Genomic DNA, 21,528 nt, shown 5'->3' on the forward strand with positions numbered 1-21,528 from the left:
TATCCAAGGACCTTCTCTTCAGCCATCCACAAAGACTCCATCTAAGCCCTGCTGACCTTGGTGCCCAAAGGCTAAACTCAAAAGGAATGAAGGCTGATAGAGGCAAAGCTCCAGCTGGGTCTCTGCTTCAACTGGGTCCGCCTGCTAATGGTGGGAACCTGCAAGGCTCATCCCTGCAGATTGTGCCAATCCTGCTTCAGCCTGAGGGTCCAAAAACACAAACCAATAGGAAAAACAAATGTGTCCATATATGTTTCATTTGTGACACCCCCCCCCCCCCCCAGCCAGTTGAATGAAGGGGTCCCACAAATGAAACAAATATTCTTTGTCCCATTTGTTTATGTTTCCTGTTCATTTCTATGGCCCGTTGAAGTCTATGGACGTGTACTGAGGAGAGCAAAACAACTGATAATTACAGCAACCAGGTCTTTCCTTTGTGACCTCACTGCCTTGTGAGATCCAAGGCAGGACCAGTTGATAAGGAGATTATCCAGAGGACAAATCATGCTGAGGATCTTTTAAAATCTCTGGATCAAGTAACACTAATGTCCTACTACTGTAAAGTCCAAGCACATGCAAGAAGCAGTCTGTATTTCCTCTCTAGTTCTACACAGAAAAGGATGTGCTAGCAGAAACTCACTGAGTGTGTTAAAAATCTTAACTTTTGGATTAGGCATTGGTAAAAGGCTGTGTGTAATGGAATTTACTAAGAATAGCATGAATGCCACAGGCCAAACTCTGAGTAAACTCATATTTACTATTTTGCACTTTGAAATTCTAAAAAATGCTTATGAACAAGTAAGAATCTGAGAACTGTAGTATCAATAGTTCCCAGATGGGAAAGTAAGCAATTAAGTGGTACCAGAGTCTCAGATTATAGAAGGCTTCACAGCTGTGCATGAAACTGATTAGAACACAGCGAGAGAGAGGATATTGATTGTATCTTACTACTACTACTACTACTTAACATATCGATAGCGCCACAAGACATACGCAGCACTGTCCCTGATCAATAGAGCTTACAATCTAATAAGACAAACATACGGGGCAAGAGACTTGGGGGTATTTCAGAAAGCAAGACAATGGTTAAAAAGAAAAAAGAAAGTTAGTTAACAAGACTAAAAGCAGACAATAAGGCAAAAGATTTAAAAGCGGTTTAAAAAAGGTGGGTCTTTAGATAGGATTTATTCCAAACATTTGTCAGTTTTTAGTCTATAAAAAGTGATAATAGCTAGACGTGGCAAGAGATCACTTACTGGACATAATAGTACAAACTGATCTCTTGGAAATGTAAGATCTACGGTATATATATATATATATATATATATATATATATATATATATATATATATATATTTGGGTATTCTCTTTAGTAATTATTATCTGCAATTAACTCTTCTGTATTATTTGATTTTATTTATTCGCCATTCTATCCTCTTATTGCTTAAATAAACCTACCATAAGGTCCTGGAACCATGATGTACTGAGTCAGAGTGTGTGTGTGAGTATTTGTGTGGAGAATTAGCTTCTTGGTTCTACCTCCTGGATATAATCCCAGTAATTGCATTTGTGTTTACGTCGGGTAAGCCGCCAAAGTAGTCCCGTGTGTGGGTAGAGAGGAGAGGACATTGGCAGAGTTGGCAGGAACAATTAAAAAAGGCAGTCTTGCATCTAAATTGAAGAGGAAAATTTTTAGGTACAGAATGGCAGGAGAGGAAGGCAGCGTAATGCAGAGGATATTGAAATTTGGAGAGAATGTGCCACCATCACCTGTTCCTCTCCCTCTTATTTTGGAACAGGGAAAACATGCAAGAGTCATCCAATACTGCCATTAGCATGGAAGGGTAACAGAAGTGCAATGCCCAAAACCAGCAGTATGGTCCTCTTTGGTTCTTCCTTCTGAGGATGTGAATGCAGAATTTTCACCAACTGACTGTGAGTTAGAATCTTGTCTGGGATTCTTTGAATCAAATGATATTGAAGAGCTAGTAACAAAAGAAAATTTGGGAAGTTTAGTGAGTAGCATCTTATCCTCCAGTGAGGTGATGGGAGACAGAGATGATACAGATGATGTTGAGACCAACCCCCAGGTAGAGCAGATAGCATAGGTAGAGAGTGTGAGTGATGTCTCTGACATTTTTCCTACAAGGAATACTCTATCTCAAATCCAGCACCAGCATCATCCTCCCAGGGATTGAGGGGAAAAAATCCCTGATCTAGAGGCACTTTAAAATGAGAGAAGACCCATGTTTTCCTCAGTGTATTCACTGCTGGAAGGATATCAGAAAGGTTAGCAAGTGGGACATCTCACAAAGTAGGTATGTGGCAACACCTGCAAAAGTAGTTATGACATTGGGGAAGGGTGGCAGTACTAGCCTGATGACCAATTATGACACTCTAAGTAAAAACAAGAGGGAAGGGTTGAAAAGGGGAAAATGAATTCCCATGCTAATCCCACGGCCCCTTCCAGCAATCAGGTGGAAGGGGCCATGCATCTGCAGTAGTCCCCAGCCATGGATCTGCAGTGGGAACTCACCATAGGGGAAAATGGGGAGAGGAGGGGGGATACATAGCATTGTCCTGGGGAAAGAGTCAGGAAGTAACTAAAATAGTAATGAGGAGTATTGGGGAAATGATTGCCCTTGAAGACAAGCCCAAGACATGGGCTTTAAGTATCTTCTCTGTATGTCAGCCTTCCATTACAGAGTGCCTTCCAGGACTACATTTAATAGGAAGATCAATGCCAATCTGGCTAAGGTAGAGGGGAGTATTATGCATTTCCTCAGAGAACGCAACCTTTCACTGATGGGACACTATTGGGACCTGACTAAGTCAGGGGCTGGCAGCAGCTCTAGCAGGGACAGAGAATCAAGGTGCAGGTGGACATTGCTATACAGCTAGTTGATGCATAGCCCCCATACCTAATGCAATATTCTATCAGCCATAAGATAGATGATGGAGGTTTGGCAGCTAAACAGCAGAGGCAGCAGTCTTCAGGCAGGTTTCTTTGTGACAGACTGTGGTGAAAATGTGATAAAGACAATAGAAGATGGGGGCTTTCAGGGTATCCATTGCTTTGCACATTTGCTGCATCTAGAAGTGATGGATGCCCTGGGAATGGCAACCAATGATGATGGAAATCCATTCCTGAAGAATCAGATAGGTGTAGGAAAGTAGCAGGGCATTTTAATAGAATCGATAATGTGGGGCAGCTTCTCTGTGAGGAGCAGGAAGAACTTGGGGTGTTACACATGCAACTAAATCATGTTATTGGCACCCACTGGAATTCCACATATCTGATGCTGCAGAGGATAGTGGAAGTACTGGGAAAATTTGAAAATAGGAATATAAATAAATTAAAAAAAAATTTCTGTGCCTTTACATCCAGGCCTTATGTCCCTACTTGGGCTTGACCTCCATTGCTGTGCCTGTCCGTCCAGGCCACAAGGCCCAGCTGATCTCTGGCTTTCTCATTTTGTTACAACTACAGATCCACCTAACTTATCCTATGTTTTCTAAACATTCAGTTATCATTTTTGTTTCCACAGCCTCCATTGGGAGTGGAAGCGATAAAAAATTTGGGATCTGATGGATACTTGTGACCTGGACTGGCCATTGTTGGAGACAGGATGCCAGGCTCAGTAGAACTTGGTCTGACCCTGTGTAACCCCCATGTGTTACCAAAAACACATAGTTTTCCTTTTTCAGAAACACAATTAATTTGGGGGGTATGGTTTAAAAGTATGCTACTATGTTTTTAAATCTTGTCACCTGCTGTATGTCCTGTGTGGAGGAAATGAGACCTCTATTGAGCAGAGAAAAAGTCTAACAAGGAGAATCTGTGAAAATGAATGCTGAGAGAAGGTTTTCCTTCAAGGGTCTGGTGAGAACTGTTTAGCTGCTTAGCTGGGAGTCCAGAAGTCTCACCTGAATCAGCTTGTAAAAATTGCAGGTGCCAGAAACATGTCTGAGAGCTAAGGAAGTTTGTTGCATGTCTTTTTATGTACAGCTGTTACAAGTTTTCTGCACTACTGAATCCTGCTCTATGTGAGTACTGGACTCAAAATGTCCTTGATTCTGAGCTGTGGTGTCTTCTGCAAATAAAGAAAAAGTCTTATAGAATAGCAATCAGCATGGAAGTTCTGTTTCTGTAAGACAGTAGGACTGCCATGCTGAGTGGTGCTCCCCAAGTTAAAAAAAACCTATAAAGATAAATTGAATTTGTGCACCTCTGAATGAGCTCTATGATTCAGCATCTAAAAGCTATACGAGACCCAGGTGTTGTGCCTGCGTGATACATCTAATGTTGTTATAGTGTAGGGATGTGCAATCATTTTTGCTGAATTGGAACATTTCAAAGAAATAGTGCAATTCAGTATGGGTTGAAGGACCCGAATCCCAAGACGGATTTTCCTCGAACTTCGGGGAAAATTCATTGTTTGGGTTAGCAAGGGGGGGAGGGGCACATTTATTAAAAAAAAAACCAAAAAAACAAACCCACCCCAACCCTTCAAATTTAGTTAATTTCAAACCCCCCCCTCTTGACCCCCCCAAAACTTGCCTAATGTCCCTGGTGGTCCAGCAGTGGTCATGGGAGTGATCTCCCGCTCTCAGGCCATTGGCTGTCAGTAAACAAAATGGTGCAGGTGGCCCTTTGCTTTACCATGTGACAGGGGCTACCGGTCCCATTGGTCGGCCCCTGTCACATGGAAGGAGCAATGGATGGCCCACACCGTTTTCTAAAATGGTGCCAGCTGTCCATTGCTCCTACCATGTGACAGGGGCCAACCAATGGCACTGGTAGCCCCTGTCACATGGTAAGGGCAAAGGGCCACTGGCGCCATTTTGTTTATTGGCAGCTGATGGCCCGAGAGCAGGAGATCACTCCTGGGACCCCGCTGGACCACCATTGACTTTAGGCAAGTTTTGGGGGGATCAGGAGGGTGGGGGGGTTGTAATTAACTAAATTTGAAGGGTTAGGGTGGGTTTTATTTTTCGTTGAAAATTGCCAAGAAAAAAAAATGACTCATTGGAAAACAAAGTTTTCCACAGGTTGCCCGACCTGTAGCCCAACCCGTCATAAAAAAACAATGCATTTTCATGGTAAAAAGTAAATGATCTGCCTTTTCATGGCAAAAATTAACGTTTTTGGCATATTTTAGATGGATCCAATTTAATAAGGCACAAATCAATTTATCTTAAAGTTTTATTATCTGTGTTGCACAGTATGTTTTATGTGGCTCGGATGAGGATGGCAGGGTATGTGTGTGGTTAAGTGAGTTTGGGTAACAATTGGGGTTGCAGGGTATTTTTGTATATGAAACGGGGGAAAAGGTATAAGTGTGAGGTATGGAGTGGCATTGTGCATGTAGCAAGCTAATTTAAACCTGGTTCCTGCTCTCATGACATTATCATGTGTTGGAGCTGCATCTGGATCTGAGTGATGTATTTCGCACCTGTCAAAAAAGGGTTTTCAACCATGCAGAGAGTGAAAACCACCACAGACAAGGTGAAGGAATATAAAAATAGGTAAAAAACCATGTGTCCTCTCCTATGAATGAAAAATTTTCTGTAAGAACCAGCATCCAGCACTCAGTGTTAAAATTTTGGGAAAAGGGCTGTACTGTTTAGACTGCCCAGAGAACAGCAGTACATAGAGAGTAGAGGAGGAAGCCAAAGGAATGGTGGGAGACAATTTAAGGTAGAAAAGATGCAAATTGTCTGGCTCTGTTTGTATGTGCGGGGCAGGGACAATGAGGAGACAGAGTCAGGAGCCAGGAAGAGAGGAGTGAATCTGGCAGCCCTGAAATCAGTTCTTCTCCTGAAGAGCTAATTATTGAGAGGGAGAGACAGAAGTCTGTGCTTTGAGGAAATAGAGAGACAGACAGCTATTCTTGCTTCATAGCTGAGCTACATGTAAAATCACAACAAGGGACAGAGAAGCCAGGAACTGAGAGGCTGAAAGACTTCCTTTCCAGAGGTTTCCAAGCCTAGAAGTACATGGCTGGATCAGCCTCCTTTGAGACTGAGTTAAGTAATCTAAACTTTGTACAGGGGATCTCTTAACAGAGGAAGGAGAAGTTTTATTTCCTTGCCTAATGTCACAAATTTAGTATCTCATCTTAACTGCTTCAGCCTTTCAGCCAAATTCAAGCATACACCCTTGCTGGCAGGTACTGGGAAAGAAAAAGTAGTGGACTGTGGTCTTTCTGTAAAAGATTGAAACCAGGACAGCTTTCTGTTTAGTACCAAGCAAACCATTTGGGGAAACTCCCCAGGAAAGAGAGACCTTTCACACACTGCAATACTCATCTATTTGGTTTGTCATCTAGCCAGCTCCACCATCAAGATGGATTTCTTAATTTTCTTGATTGTTTTTTTTTCAAAACAATTTTGTGTTGGGCAGGGTACACCCTTTACAAACTGATGACATTGGGCTGGATCTGCCGCCCCCCTTTTTTTGAGTACTCAGGGGTAAAGACAATTTTTTAAAGTTGTGTATTTCACTGTCCCCCCCCCCCCACCCCCACTTTTCTCTATTAGTGTTCCTTATTTTTTGTTTTTACTATCCATCATGAGTATGTTGGTTGCCCTGGCTAACAGCCATACCCAGTGTTATTTTTGCATTGCTTGTTTTAAAGTATAAAAACTGCAAGTTTATATTATATGTTACTACCTGTACTTTTCCCATTTAATGTTCTGGTTGGATTTACTATCTACTTACAGAATACTAGTAAAATGGTTACTTACTGGTTTATTCTGGTGTAATGATTTTGTCTGGTATGTGGTGCCATAAGTGAGAGGTTATTTGGGAAGGGCATAGAATCAAGGTATCGAGGTGAGTGGGACTCTGTCTCATCACCCACTCAGGCTACAAACCCAAAGATAAATCATATTAGTGGGAGAAAGTGACATCACGTTGCCAAATTGACGCTTAGAGAGCATGCTCCTTACCCCAATCTTAAAATCTGAGTAGCAAAACAATCGAGCTGCTGAACAACAAGAAATAAAGCGAGCCAGTAAGCAAGCAGGATGTTGGCAAGGAAAAAATTGTGCTATTTAAAGCACTTCTCCTATGATAACGTCACGCTGAGAATCGCGGAGGACCTGATCACTGAGGAGGAAGCAGAAAATGGCGGCAGCAAGCAAGCATCCCCAGAGTGTGGAAATACCCAAACTCAGTCACAGAAGCTGCAGCCCTGCCTCTTTCCCGAGTTGATTTCCAAACCTGGTTTGGTGAGTTGAAAGCTGATATGTGCTCTCTCAAGCAAGAAATAAAATCAATAATCAGTTGGGATGTGCATTCATTTTTCCAGAATTAGGCAATTTCAATGAAATTGCTTAATTCAGAATGGTTCGGGAGAACCGAAAAACGATCAATTTGTTTCCAAAATTTTGGAAAAAAATGTATTTTTGGGTTAGTGCACACTAACAGGAATTAGTGCGTGCTAACTCCCATTAGTGCGCACTAACTCCCGATAGTGCGCACTAACGTGGCAGAGTTAGTGCACACTAATGGGAGTTAGCATGCACTAACTCCCATTAGTGCGCACTAACCCGAAAATCAGGGCCCCTGAAAAAAAAACCCGAACCGCAGGAAAAACAAAATTCCCATGGGGGGGCCCTGAAACAAAGCCCAACACGATATTTAGACCCTAAGCACATCTCTAATAATCAGTGACATTTGGAGTGAATATGAGGAATTGGGAGGCAGGATAGAGGCAGTGAAACATTGGGTAGATGAGCACGAGGGGGCCAGTAAGCATCTCCAGCACAAAGTAAAACAGCTTCAGGAAGATAATGCATTTCTGAGAGAGTGGGTCAATTACCTGGAGAACAGATCAAGAAGGGGGAACCTGTGTTTCAGAGGTATACCCGAGGTAGCTGCCTATGCGGAATGCAGCACTGTGATCAAGGATATTTGCGACCTGCTCTTGTACTCTAACAAGCCTCAGGAAGAGAGACCAGATTTAGTATTGGACAGAGCATATTGATCCCTAGCCCACCCTCATGGGAATGTGCCACAAGATATTGTGGTATGCGTTCACAAGTACGGCGTGAAAGAGTGGTTGTTGTCTCAGCCAAGGAAGATGAAAGAAATTATTTGGCAAGAACATAAAATAGAAGTTTTTTCAAGATCTAGCTATGTTTACCATCCGTAATTATTGAGAATTCTGGGAAATAGTGCAGATTTTGAGGAATGGAGAATTTTGGTATAAGTGGCTATTTCCATTTGGACTGCAAAGTCCATGGAGAAAATAACCAGAGCAGGTGGCAGCCCCCCGACAGGATCTGAGAACAAGGAGCCTCTCATTCACTGGCAGAGAGTACAATCCGGAGAAAACGCTTGAGGAGAAAGTCTGGTGGATCAGCTTCTTCGAGAGACACAGCAAGTTGAGCTTAGCCTTGGATTTTCTGCATAGCTCACTGGAATGTTGGTGGTACCAATCCATCTGACATTGCTAGACACGGTTTAGTGTTCTCTTAAAGTAGAGTTAATATATGTGTGGAATATCTTTTATGAACATGTGAAACATGGGATCACCGGGGTGGGGATTAACGGCTGGGGTGATCTGTGTAGTCATTCCTTGCAGAGGTGAGAGTTGTGCGAAGGGGGGTTGGGAGGGAGGGAAGGAGGGAAGGAGGGAAGGAGGAAGGAAAGGGGGAGTGGTATTAGAATTGATTAGTCCTTTTCTAGGATGGGTGGGGGAAGCAACAGAGTACTTAATGCAGGCATTTCAAGATCAAGAGGTCGATTATCAGGGGACCACCAGTAAGACAGGGAGGAGCTTGGAAGGGGTTTTGCCCTATGAAGAATGGGGGGGGGGGGGGGTTTAAAAATCTTGTTTTGGAATGTTAAAGGGTTAAATACCCATCTTAAGAGGAAAAAGTTGTATAATGATGCTATTTCCCTGAAGGTTGATATCTTGCTGTGCCAAGAAACACATTTAAGGAAGAGGCATGAGCGATTAATGATTTCGCACAATTTCCTACCCAATTTTTAGCCTCTGCATCTAAACTTAATAAGTATTGCAGGGTGGGTATCTTATTTTCTAAACATATTGTAGCAGATGTGCTTTCTGTTATAAGAGATGTAAGTGGTAGGTATCTTATCATAAAATTCAGACTGGGAAACTCTCTTTATACCCTGGGAAATCTGTACTGCCCTAATAAGGAACAGGGGCAATTTCTAGAAGGATTCTCAGCCACACTTCAGCAATGGGTGGAAGGCCAAGTAATTATAGGAGGGGATTTCAACATGATGTGGTAACCATATCTGGATCACAGTGGGAGGGGAGGAGAAACTTTAAGGGTGAATAGGGCAGGACTGAAGGCACTGATATCTGATTGGGGGCTAGTGGACATCTGGCACTTGCTACACCCTTCTGAAAGGAACTATACTTTCTTCTCGAAGGTCCTTAAAGTATATTCCCGCATTGTTTCATTTTAGTTGACAAATCTCTAGTGAACAGAGTGAAGCAATCTGAAATTGAGCCTATCATATGATCAGACCATGCTACTATATGGCTAACCTTGCAGGGCACGTCGAAGCAGGCAAGAGGGACTCTTGGAGCCTGAATGAAAGCCTACTGGAAGATAAAGCATATTGTGGGACTTTACGATCTGAAATGATTCAGTACTTAGCTGAAAATGAAACTGGGGGAGTGTCTGCTGGGTCTCTTTGGGAATGCTTTAAAGTAGTGGCCAGAGGACATCTAACAGTGAGAGCTTCCCACCCTAAAAATTAATGAGAAAAGAAAAGAGTGGCCCTCTTGTCCCAAACTAGTAATTTGGAAATCCGACACAAATGAAGTTTAGATAATAATCTGGGTAGGAAACTAGATCAGCTACACAGGGAGCTGTAGGCTCAGGATGCGCAGACAATAGCCTTCCAATTAGATAAAGTGCGGCAAGAGCATTTTGAAGGAGACAATAAAGCCAGTAGGCTGCTGGCCAGGTCCCTTAAAGTTAGAGCTATGAATAACCAGATTTTTTAAAATTAAGGACAGAAGTGGCAAGCTGGTTTCTGTGAATGAGAGTATTAGGGCCAGATTCTCCCAGTTCTATAAGGAATTATACCAGCAAAGAACAGACATCTAAATCTCTAACATAAACATGTATTTGCGAGACCTAATAATCCCAACAGCAGACTCAAAGCAACAGGAAAGTTTTAATTAGAAAATAACCAAAGTAGAAGTATCGCAGGCGATTGGGGAACTGAAGATGGGTAATTCACCAGGATTTTTCGGTGGGCTTCTATAGTCAGTTACTTACAGTGTTCGCTAACCCTCTAGGCTCTGCATTTAACGATCTTTTAGATAGTGGAAATATTTCAGCGGATGTCAATACAGCAGGAATTATGGTATTGGTGAAACCAGGGAGAAATGCCACATTATCTGGGTCATATAGGCCCATTCACTTTTGAATTTAGATCTTAATATCCTGGTGAAAATTTTAGCTAAGTGGTTGGGAAAGATAATGGGCCACCTGGTACACCCAGATCAAACTGGCTTTATGCCAGGTAGGCTAGCGGCAGACAAAGTATAGAAAGTGGTGGATCTTATTTGTTGGGCCAAGGAATCTGCAATCCCTTTGGGCCTTCTTACGATCAATGCTGAAAAAGCATTCAACCTTGTGCACTGGGAATATTTGTTTGCTGTGCTCGAGAGATTTGGCCTGGGAGGGAACTTCTTAACCTGGATCATGAAGATATATTCTTGTCCAAGTGCCTGTATAAAAGTAAATGGAGGCTACTCAGAAGCATTCCCTATAGGCAGAGGTACTAGACAGGGATGTCCCTTGTCCCCTTTATTATTTGCTCTGGAACCACTCGTGATCAAAATACTTTCTGTCAAGGAAATCCAGGGCTTACAGGTGGGTCACTCAGATTACACGCGTTCTATGTTTGTGGATGATGTACAGTTTACAGAAGCACACCCAGCTCAGATCATGTCTTTTCTAATGAAGGAGCTCACTAATTTTGGTAAGATATCAGGCTATCAATTGAATACAGAGAAATCTGAACTTTTGAATATCATGCTCCCTCCCGAACAAGTTGCTATCATCAAGCAAATTTTTCCCTTTAAAATTGTAATATCAGAAGTAAAATATCTGGGGGTGAAAATTGGGGCTAGGTTGGACAAACTTACAAATATAAATTATGATGGGATTTAGGACAAGATCCAATGGGACCTTCAGAAGTGGGATAGAGCCCCTTTTTCTTGGATGGGAAGAATTACAATAGTAAAAATGAATATTATTCCCAGACTGAGCTTTTTATTCCAAACCTTGCCCATTTTAGTTCCGGAAGAAAGGATGAACCTTTGGCAACATAAATTATTCCATTTCACTTGAAGAAGAAGGCCACTCAGGGAGAGTAGACAAGCTATGTACCTACCTAAGGCTGGGGGGGGGGGGGAATGGGAGTACCATGTTTGTTAAGGTATTACACCAGTGCGCAACTCAAAGCAGTGTTAGATTGGCATTTAAGTGGAGGGAGGAAAGATGGGTGTCTCTGGAACAAGCGTTGCTGCAGGGGATGGCGCCTTCTAAGTTAGTATGGCTCCCTGCAGGGAGGAGGAATAGCCTAGTGGTTAGAGCAGTGGACTATAAACCAGGAGACTAAGGTTTGAGTCCCGCTGTCACTCCTTGTGACCTTGGGCAAGTCACTTTACCTTGCATTGCCTCAGGTACAAACTTAGATTGTAAGCCCTCTGGGGATAGAAAAATACCTACAGTACCTAAATGTAAACCGGTGTGATATCTCAATTGAGATCAAATGTCAGTATATAAAAATAATAAATAAATAAATGTCATAAACTATCCAGAGTTCTTCCACCCACTGTCACCTTTATATTGAAAGTCTGGGATAAATGGAAGGATAAGCTGGTGGGGAACTGAAAATGTTTCTATAGGGCCCCTCATTTTTTAATTCCAATTTCATCCCACACTGTTCCAAAGCATTGGCTAAAAGATGGGAAGGTAAAGGATGCGCCAGACTGGAACGCGTCTGGCATGGCGCACACTTAGGGGCGGATTTTAAAAGGCGCGCAAATAGCCTACTTTTGTTTGCGCTCCAGGCGCAAACAAAAGTACGCTGGATTTTAGTAGATACGCGCGGAGCCGCGCGTATCTGCTAAAATCCTGGATCGGCGCGCGCAAGGCTATCAATTACGTATAGCCGGCGCGCGCCGAACCGCGCAGCCTACCCCCGTTCCCTCCGAGGCTGCTCCGAAATCGGAGCGGCCTCGGAGGGAACTTTCCTTTGCCCTCCCCTCACCTTCCCCTCCCTTCCCCTACCTAACCCACCCGCCCGGCCCTGTCTAAACCCCCCCCTTACCTTTGTCGGGGGATTTACGCCTCCCGGAGGGAGGCGTAAATCCCCGCGCGCCAGCGGGCCTCCTGGGCGCCGGGCCGCGACCTGGGGGCGGGTACGGAGGGCGCGGCCACGCCCCCGGACCGCCCCGGGCCGTAGCCACGCCCCGTACCCGCCCCCAAAACGCTGCCGACACGCCCCCGAAACGCCGCGACGACCGGGCCCGCCCCCCGACACGCCCCCAACACGCCCCCCTTGGAGAACCCCGGGACTTACGCGAGTCCCGGGGCTCTGCGCGCGCCGGGAGGCCTATGTAAAATAGGCTTCCCGGCGCGCAGGGCCCTGCTCGCGTAAATCCGCCCGGTTTTGGGCGGATTTACGCGAGCAGGGCTCTGAAAATCCGCCCCTTAAAGCATTTTCCAGAGGTTGAACATTCATTTCAGCTAGATCCCTCTGACCTCTATTTTTATTTACAATTAGATCTTTTTTTTTTTTTTTAATCTAAAAAGAAGTGAGGAATGACTTGAATAAAGGAAAATCCTTATTCGAGGGATCTGCAAGAAGGCCCAATATGTAACTAAGGGGATATCCAAAATCTATAACTTATTGAACAAAGACCTGGTTCAACCCCCTTCTCTTATGGTAAAGTGGGAATGTGACTTGCATAAAACATTAGAAGAAGGGTCTGGGGATACTTGTTATTATCTCAGCATAGCGAGGGGCTCCATTTCTGCTGCTATTGTGGAGCAGGGCTATAAAATGTTATATAGATAGTACCTCCCACCTGTGAAACTGACAAAATTCTATCCTAGTCTCAGTATATTTTGCTGGTGGGGATGCGGCATGGTGGTGTCCTTCTATCACGTGTGGTGGGAGTCTCCCAAAGACAGTTTCATATTGGGATACAGTTGCGGATTTGATTGCAGAAGTTTTGGGAGAAAAGATTACCTAAGGATCCTACTTTTTTTTTTTAATATTCCTCTTCATGAAATGGGTCATAATGTGACATTCTTGGTGCAGCAAATAATTATAGCGCTAGAGGAGAAATGGCATTTGCTTGGAAAGATACTAAATTACCATCCCTACAAAAGTGATTCAGAGACTGCATAAAGTTTATTACCTGAACCATCTTACTGCAATAAGGCATACATGGATAGACAAATTTGAAAGGTTGTGGCACCACTATTTTAATTGGCAGCAAACGTGAACAACGTGAACTTATAAGAAGCAGGGAGGGGAGAGTCGGAATCTTCCTACACTTCTCACTTTGTGAATTAGATAGAGGGTAGAGGGTTCAGGGGTGGGGGGTGTAGGGCATTAGGGACGTTCATGGTGTGTCCATCATATTGTTTGCTTTCCGATCTGATTGTTATATGCTGTACTGAGTTTTCTTGATGCTGGCGATTACAGTATTTGAATGTGTTATGAAAAATATTAAGGCATCATTATTATTAAGAACTTAACAAAGTGTTAAGATATTTTGAAAATATCAAGACTCTAAGATTGTCAGGCTGTATAAGTGTTAACTATGCAATATGTGACTGGTTACTACTCCTCTTTTCATCCCAATGCTCATTCCCATTAAACTCTAGTACCCCTTTCACGCCCCCCTTCAGTCACCACTGCACTTCCCTTTCCCCTTCTCCTTCCCTTGCCTGTCTTGCTCATGCCTCTCTTCCACTCCTCCTTTGGCAGTAAGGCTTGGACTCTCTGCCAGGGTGCCCCTCCCGCAGCACTGCTTTTCTTTTTCTTCTGCTGGTAGGGATTGGGATCCTCACTGACCTGTTCTGATGATGTCATTCAACCACTTTGAGTCAAGAAGAGGCAGCATGTGGTGGCTGGACAACATCATCCGAGTCTCTCCAATAGGCCTATTTTTCTGATTTTCTGGTTCAAACCAAAAAACACAATTTCTTCATCAGGATAGTTTTATCGGGGGTTTTCGGTTTTACTTGAATATCAGAAGCCCTACTTATAGTAGGGCTTCTGATGCTTATAGTATTTTATACCAGGAGGCCTTGACAAATAGAAACAAAACATCATGAAATATATGTTTGTTTTCAATTTCTTATGTATATTTCCTTAAGCCCAGATTTTAAAAGGACTTCATGCATAAATTTTGTGGTTTACGCACGTGGCTGGGCCTTATGCGTGCTGGGTGCATTTTACAACAGGCCCAGCCACACGCATAAACCCCAGTATACTCTGAAATGCCAGCCAAGGGAAAAGGGTTGGGCTGGGGACCATTGTCTGGGCAGGGAGTGGTGGGCCGAGACAGTGCCATTAGTAGCTGTCCCGGGAAAGCACGCACCGGCAGCCGGATGGTGCACGCAGATTAATTCTTCTCCAGAGGAGCAGTAAGTATTAAAATGAAAAAATTAGGGATTAGGGTAGGTTTGGGGGCATGGAGGAGAGAGGAAGAGGGAAGGTGTAGGACAGTTCCCTCCCAGTCCGCTCCTTAATTGGAGTGGTCTGGGAGGGAAATGGGGGTGGCTTGATTGCACTGTTGCATGTTGCTTTGTAAAATTCTCCCCCTGCGCAGGCGAATCGCAGGCCGTCTGCACATGCACTCACAGATTTTAAAATCTAGCATGCATGTGTGCGCAGCCATCAGATTTATTTTAACCTGTCCGCACATGGACTCACGTGTGCTCCTTTTAAAATCGAACCCTTAGTGTTGTTGACTTATCTAAGTTATAGCTATAGCATGTTCTATGAAGAGAATATATTTTACAATACTATTTCAGCTGAAAACCTGGTTTTGATTTTGTATGTCAAATTCAAACAACTAAGGAAATCTATGAGAATATGCTTTTTAATATAATTTCCTGTCCCCATGGTTTATATTTGCTAAATCTACACTGCATATAATAACTACTCAGTCATGGTTTGAAGCTGCCAGGGGATAATTAATTTTTCTCAATTATCTTTTCCATTTCCCATTGTAATCTCTAGGCACTCTTATTTTCTCATACAGATTACTTTGCTCCATTGCTCACACCAATATCCACACAATCACAGATAATAATACCAATACACGCTTCCTTATGGGAATGTCTTATCAATGTTGGAATAAAAAGTCAACATGTCTTGTTTTCCATGGCAATTTCTCTTTTTTTCAATTTTTTATTTAATACATTTCTAATTTTACATCAAGCAACAACACTTGTTTAGAACAACATGCAGAGAAATATCATTTAAAGGGAAAAAGAAATAACATTAATCTCTCATGTCTGTCAATACACAATCATAAGGAGAGACCAAATCCAACATCAAAATTACCTTGATTTCAATATATAAGACTATGGCCAACAGTTAAGAGGTATCATCTATACCCTAAGCAGCACCTTAAACAAATGGAGAGGATGTGGCTCCAGGATCCACAGGAAAGGGAGCTGTTTCTCATTAACAGGCCGATACAGTACAGTGCGCTCCGACGGAGCAAACAGTTAGCCTGGCCTTAGACACGCGTTTTACCTTACCCCTTATTCAGTAAGGGGAGGAAAACGCGCAAATGCATGTTGATGGCCCTATTAGGTATGCCCGCACAATACAGTAAGTAAAATGTGCAGCCAAGCCGTACAGTTTACTTTAAGAAATTAGCGCCTACCCAAAGGTAGGCGCTAGTTTCTGTCGGCACTGGGAAAGTGCCCAGAAAAGCAGTAAAAACTGCTTTTCTGTGCACCCTCCAACTTAATATTATGGCAATATTAAGTCGGAGGTCCCGAAGAGTAAAAAAAGTTAAAAAAAAGAAAAAAAAATTAAAATGGGCCGGCAGCTGTCAGGCCGAAAACCGGCGCTCAATTTTGCCGGGGTCTGGTTTCCGAGCCCGTGGCTGTCAGCGGGCTCGAGAACCGACGCCAGCAAAATTGAGCGTCAGCTGTCAAACCCGCTGACAGCCACTGTTCTGGGCTGAAAGGAGGCGCTAGGGACGCGCTAGTGTCCCTAGCGCCTCCTTTTGCCTGTTTCTACCGCACCACCTAATTTGAATACTGAATCGCAAGTGGCCAGTGCGCGTGCCGGGAGAGCGGGCATTCATCTGCTCTCCCACAGTCTTTACTAAATCGGCCTGTAAGAAAGGCAGTCATTTGAGAGAGATTAAAAAAAACCCATATTTTACTCCTTTAAATTTAACAACACATTTACAAGGAAAATGAAGCCAAAATAAAGCACCTAGACTAATAACACCAGGCCTCAACATTAGAAATTGCTTCCTCTTAACCTGAGTTGCCTTGTCAATGTTAGGAAATACTTGAACTTTTAAACCAAAAAAAGGGAAATTCCCTATTCCCAAAAAAAAATGTCATAATAAAGTCCCTAGCAGAGTCAAGAGTAAAGGTTATAGTATGAGTGAATGGTACAACCCCTTCATCCAATGACTTTTCCAAAAAAGAAGACAAATGAAACACATCTGCAGATAAATGAAGTTCTCATTCACTTGTAAATATTTTTGAGTAGTTGGCAAGTAATAAACCTTTGTTCTCAAACTTTCAAAATCTTAAGGAAATATTTTTGAAGCATTTCAGGTAGAGACATCAATCTTTTCCTAGAAAAATTTATGATTTGAATATTACATTGGCAGTTGACATTCTCCAGATTTTCAATTTGCAAGAAAAGATGATCCTTAAAAATAATACCAATTGAATCTTGCACAACAGTCTCTAGAATCCAATAAATCAATTTTCTGAGATAATAAAGATACTTGCTCTTGAGTATTCTGAAGCATAGTTGAAAAACCTTGCTGTTGAGACACAAACCAGCCCAATTTTGAGGCCACCTTCTTAATAGCTTCCTATATAGTGTCTACAATAATATTGGGGTTAGGAGTGGCAAAAAGAAAATACCTCATCCTGCTGAGCTCCTTCCATCATAGTCTAAACTACTTAGTCTCCTTCAGATGAGTGCGCTACTTCCACACTTGGAGCCATAGAGTCAATGTTCTTCCTGACAGTCAGCTCCTCCATCCGGGTGTCCCTCACCACCAGACCAGTCAACCACATGATGTCATTCAACTGCGATTAGGAAGAATACTGTTCCCTTTACTAGATGCTTGGAACATGCCACAACTCTGAAGTTAAAGATGTATCAGAGTCCAGAACCATCACCGGCAAATCTTCTCTCGTCAAACTGTTCAGCACTCACAAGAGGGTCCACACACACATGGTAAAGCCCATGTGTAGCCAAGATGTCTGGATACACATGGGCTTTACCTTTCCTTGCCCATGAAAACATGAAGGGAAAACAGCATAAGCAGTAATTTCTTTAAGAGAAGGGAGAGTCTTCAGACCTCACATCTCAGCAAGCGGCCATCATAATTTCTTGTTACAACTCATAGCTACTGAAGTCCATTAAGTTGCTTCTTTCACCACAATTGTGATTTTTTTTTTGCATAACTTCAACATCATATTTTAATTATTGCTGTATCAATTAATCTATGCAGTATGCAATATACCTGACAGTTATACAAAATATTTAGCATGAGACATATACAAGTATGTAATATATGTCTTATATATCTCATGATAAATATATATTTTACATAGTTGTCACCCCAGTACCCAAAAAGAGCCATGATGGAGAGCACTAGAAACTGCTGAACTTCATTAATCCACAGAAAAGTTATAGTACAGAAGTATAAACTGGATAATCATACTGCATTCTGTACTGACTTCAGTTCTGCTGTGGATAAAATGCCTCCAAGTGAGAGAGTATGATTTATTTTCTGTGTTCACTGAATTGCTGGCCTCTGCATTGACCCTGCCAATGAGGTTGCCAATGTGAATACTTAAGCCTGAGGAAACTGAGCACCAGGTCATTTCATCAAGATTACTAAATAGCAACCTAGATGATGACAGCTTTTACCAGTATCAGCCTGGAATTATTTCAATTAACTGACTATAGCAGAAAAGATCTGCATTCAAGTGTCAAAATTTGTATCATCTAATTTTCCATTGTATTTCATAGCCTGGAAATCACTGTCCTAGATCAATATGTACCATGTTTTCATAGGGAAAAGAATGCAACTGAATAAGATATTGAGGACGATTTTTAAAAGCCATTGCCCAAGTTGAAAGTCTGTCGGAAAATTTCCCACTCTTAACCCAGCAAGAAGTACACATAGGGGTAGATTTTTAAAAAAATACGCGCACGTGCACACATGGACAAGTGATTTTATAACATGCGCGTGCCAGTGCATGCATGTTATTAAGTCGGGGGGCGGCGCGCACAAGGGGAGGTTGAATTTGTCGACTTTCGCATGGTGATGAATCGCAGTCTTTCCCAGTTCCCTCCCAGACCGCTCCAATTAAGGAGCGGACTGGAAGGGAACTTTCCTAACCAATATCCTAACCTCCCTTCCCCTCGCCTCCCCACCCTCTAAACTCCCTTTTTTTTTTTTTTACCTTTTAATTGGCAAGTTACTTCAGGGTCTGACCTGAAGTAGCCTGCACGCGCTGGCAGCTGGCCAGTGTGCAAGGCCCCGGGCACCCATGGGGCTGCACCTTCACAGAGGCCTGGCTCTTGTGCGCGTAACACGGGTTAAGCAAGTTGCTGGCCTCTTCTAAAATGCGCACAGCGTGGGTTTTTTTTTTAAATCCGGCCAATAGGTTTCTACAGCACATATACATGTAGCGGGGTTAAAAGGAGGAATTACCAGGGCCAAATTTTTTTTGGGGGGAGGTGGGATTAGGAAATAGCATACACGCATGCATTGATTTCAATTCCACACATATTTCTCAGCAGAATTAAGCTTGCACAAAAAGCAAATGCAAAGTCTGTGGGCCAATTGAATGCATGGGCAATTTTGAAAAAGCAAATTAAGCATGGGTTTTTGCTTACACATTTTACTTTCAGAAATTAGCGCCTACCCATAGGTAGGCGTTAATTTCTCCAGGCACCAGGAAAGTGCATAGAAAAGCAGTAAAAACTGCTTTTCTGTGCACCCTCTGACTTATGGCGATATTAAGTCGGAAGTCCCGAAAGTTAAAAAAAAGTTTAAAAAAAATTTTAAATTGGCTCGCAGGTTGAAAACCGGACGCTCAATTTTGCTGGCAACTGGTTTCCGAACCCGTGACTGTCAGCGGGTTTGAGAACCGACGCCGGCAAAATTGAGCGTCCTCTGTCAAACCTGCTGACAGCCGCCGCTCCTGTCCAAAAAGAGGCACTAGGGACGCGCTAGTGTCCCTAGCGCCTCTTTTTGCTGCGGGCCCTCATTTGAATACAGAGTCGCGCACACAGGAGAGCGGGCATTCGCCCGCTCTCCCGCAACTTTTACTTTATTGGCCCGTTAGTATTTATTTTATTATTATCAAATTTTTAATACCATCATACAGATTTGCCGTCACAACAGTTTACATATTTGAAAGAATAAAATACAGGGTTACAGAACTAAAAAAGGTCAAGTTAATATTAAAATTAAGACAATAAAATGCACAATTCTCAGGCTTAAAGTACTTAAATATAAATATTACATATTAAAGAGTTAAATATCAAAATCTAGAGTAAAACACATAAAAATAAGCTAAAATAAAATAGCATGAGGAGGATTGCATTTCAGGTACCTGATCTTAAGGTACACCTTCTGAACTGCCAATGCTGTACATAAGAACAAGAACAATTGCCATACTGGGTCAACCTGAGGGTCCATCAAGCTCAGTATCCTGTTTCCAACAGTGGCCAATCCAGGATACAAACACCTGGCAAGTACCCAAACATTAAACAGATCCCATGCTGCTAATGCCAGTAATAAGCAGTTGCTATTCTTTAAGTCAACTTGACTATTAGCAGTTTATGGACTTTTCCTCCAGGAATGTGACCAAGCATTTTTTTCAATTAATACTTTATTGTATTATAATCATTACATTAATAATATCACAAGAAAAAAACAAGGATATCAAGAAAATATTACTTACAATACAAATATGAATAGTTGAAATTAAATAAAACTCCTTGGTTAAAGTCCACAGAATACTAATTGAGGGGAGTGCATCAAAGGTAATAATTTCTTGAAGAAAAGGAAAAACTTAAATATGAGAGACATCAATTATTATGCCATCTAAACCTCACTAATGCAGTCAAATGTTAGACTTTTTATCCACTTAAAAATTCTCAAGGTGAGAACGATCATAAAAGTAAATTTGTTCTTACGGTATGTAATACAGCACTTACATGGAAATTTAAGGAAAAATAATGCCCCTAAGGATAAAACGTCTAGCTTTCAATATCAGGAATTGCTTTCTCCTCACTTGAGTACTTTTAGCAACATCAGGAAAAATCTGGATCTTTTTACCACAAAAAAGAATATCCTTATTTTTAAAGTATTTCTGTAGAACCAAGGTCTTATCTTGTTTGCTACAAAAAGTACTAAGAGCGTAGCCCTAGTAGGAATATCATCAATTGATGCCTCCAAAATGGAGGTCAAATTAGGACTGTTTCCTTGTATCACATCTAACTCATCTTCCTGTCCTTGAGAACTAATTCTAGACATAGGAATATATCTTGGAAAATGACATTTCTTTACTTGAAGAAATTTGCAATACTTCTCCCAAATATTTTCTAAATAATTCCATAGCAAATAACAGCCTAGTAACATGAAAATTTAACAGATGAAGATTCTTAGATCTCATCTCATTCTCTAGATTTTCAAGTTGTTTCTGTACTACAAGGCTGTCTTTAATGAAAGAAGTATTCACTGACTGTAAAGAAGCAATTTAAGAGGTTATAGAAGAGGAATTAGCTTCTAAATTAAAGTGCTCCCTTATAGTTGGATATAGACTATCAGATTGTCTCTCTCTCTCTCTCTCTTTCTTTCTCTCTCTCCCCACCCTGGTGTTCAGGATCCCTCTGGCTCAAAATCTCCAGACTTACACCTCAATAGGACCAGTAGTAAAGTTACGCAGGTAACATAGCGTGTGTTACCATGTTCAGCCTTGCAAAATACAGAGGCCTCACCCCGGAACCCCCATGCCCCACCCCTTTTCTGCCTCCTTATTCTTGACATGCGTTCAGATATGTACATATGTACTTCCCAGCTTCTTAAAATTTGCATTGCTCATGCGGCCCACATACGCATGTATGGGGCTATTTTTGCGTGAGCAACACTTTTAGAATCTGCCTAATAATGTTTATCCAAAGAAGTTACAGAATAAAATATATCCCTGTTTGGTTTTCAAAGCAGAGAATAATAGATATCCTAGAATATAATGAGGAAAGAG

At 42.2% G+C, this 21,528-nt stretch overlaps 1 protein-coding gene across 1 annotated transcript in view; it reads right to left on the reverse strand.

Moving 5' to 3' along the window:
* DCC (DCC netrin 1 receptor) overlaps positions 1 to 21,528 on the reverse strand; it is a 1,677,934-nt gene that overhangs the window by 201,601 nt on the left and 1,454,805 nt on the right. The window lies entirely within an intron of this gene.

The sequence above is a fragment of the Rhinatrema bivittatum genome, chromosome 1 (assembly GCF_901001135.1).
Source record: "Rhinatrema bivittatum chromosome 1, aRhiBiv1.1, whole genome shotgun sequence".
Classification (NCBI taxonomy): domain Eukaryota; kingdom Metazoa; phylum Chordata; class Amphibia; order Gymnophiona; family Rhinatrematidae; genus Rhinatrema; species Rhinatrema bivittatum.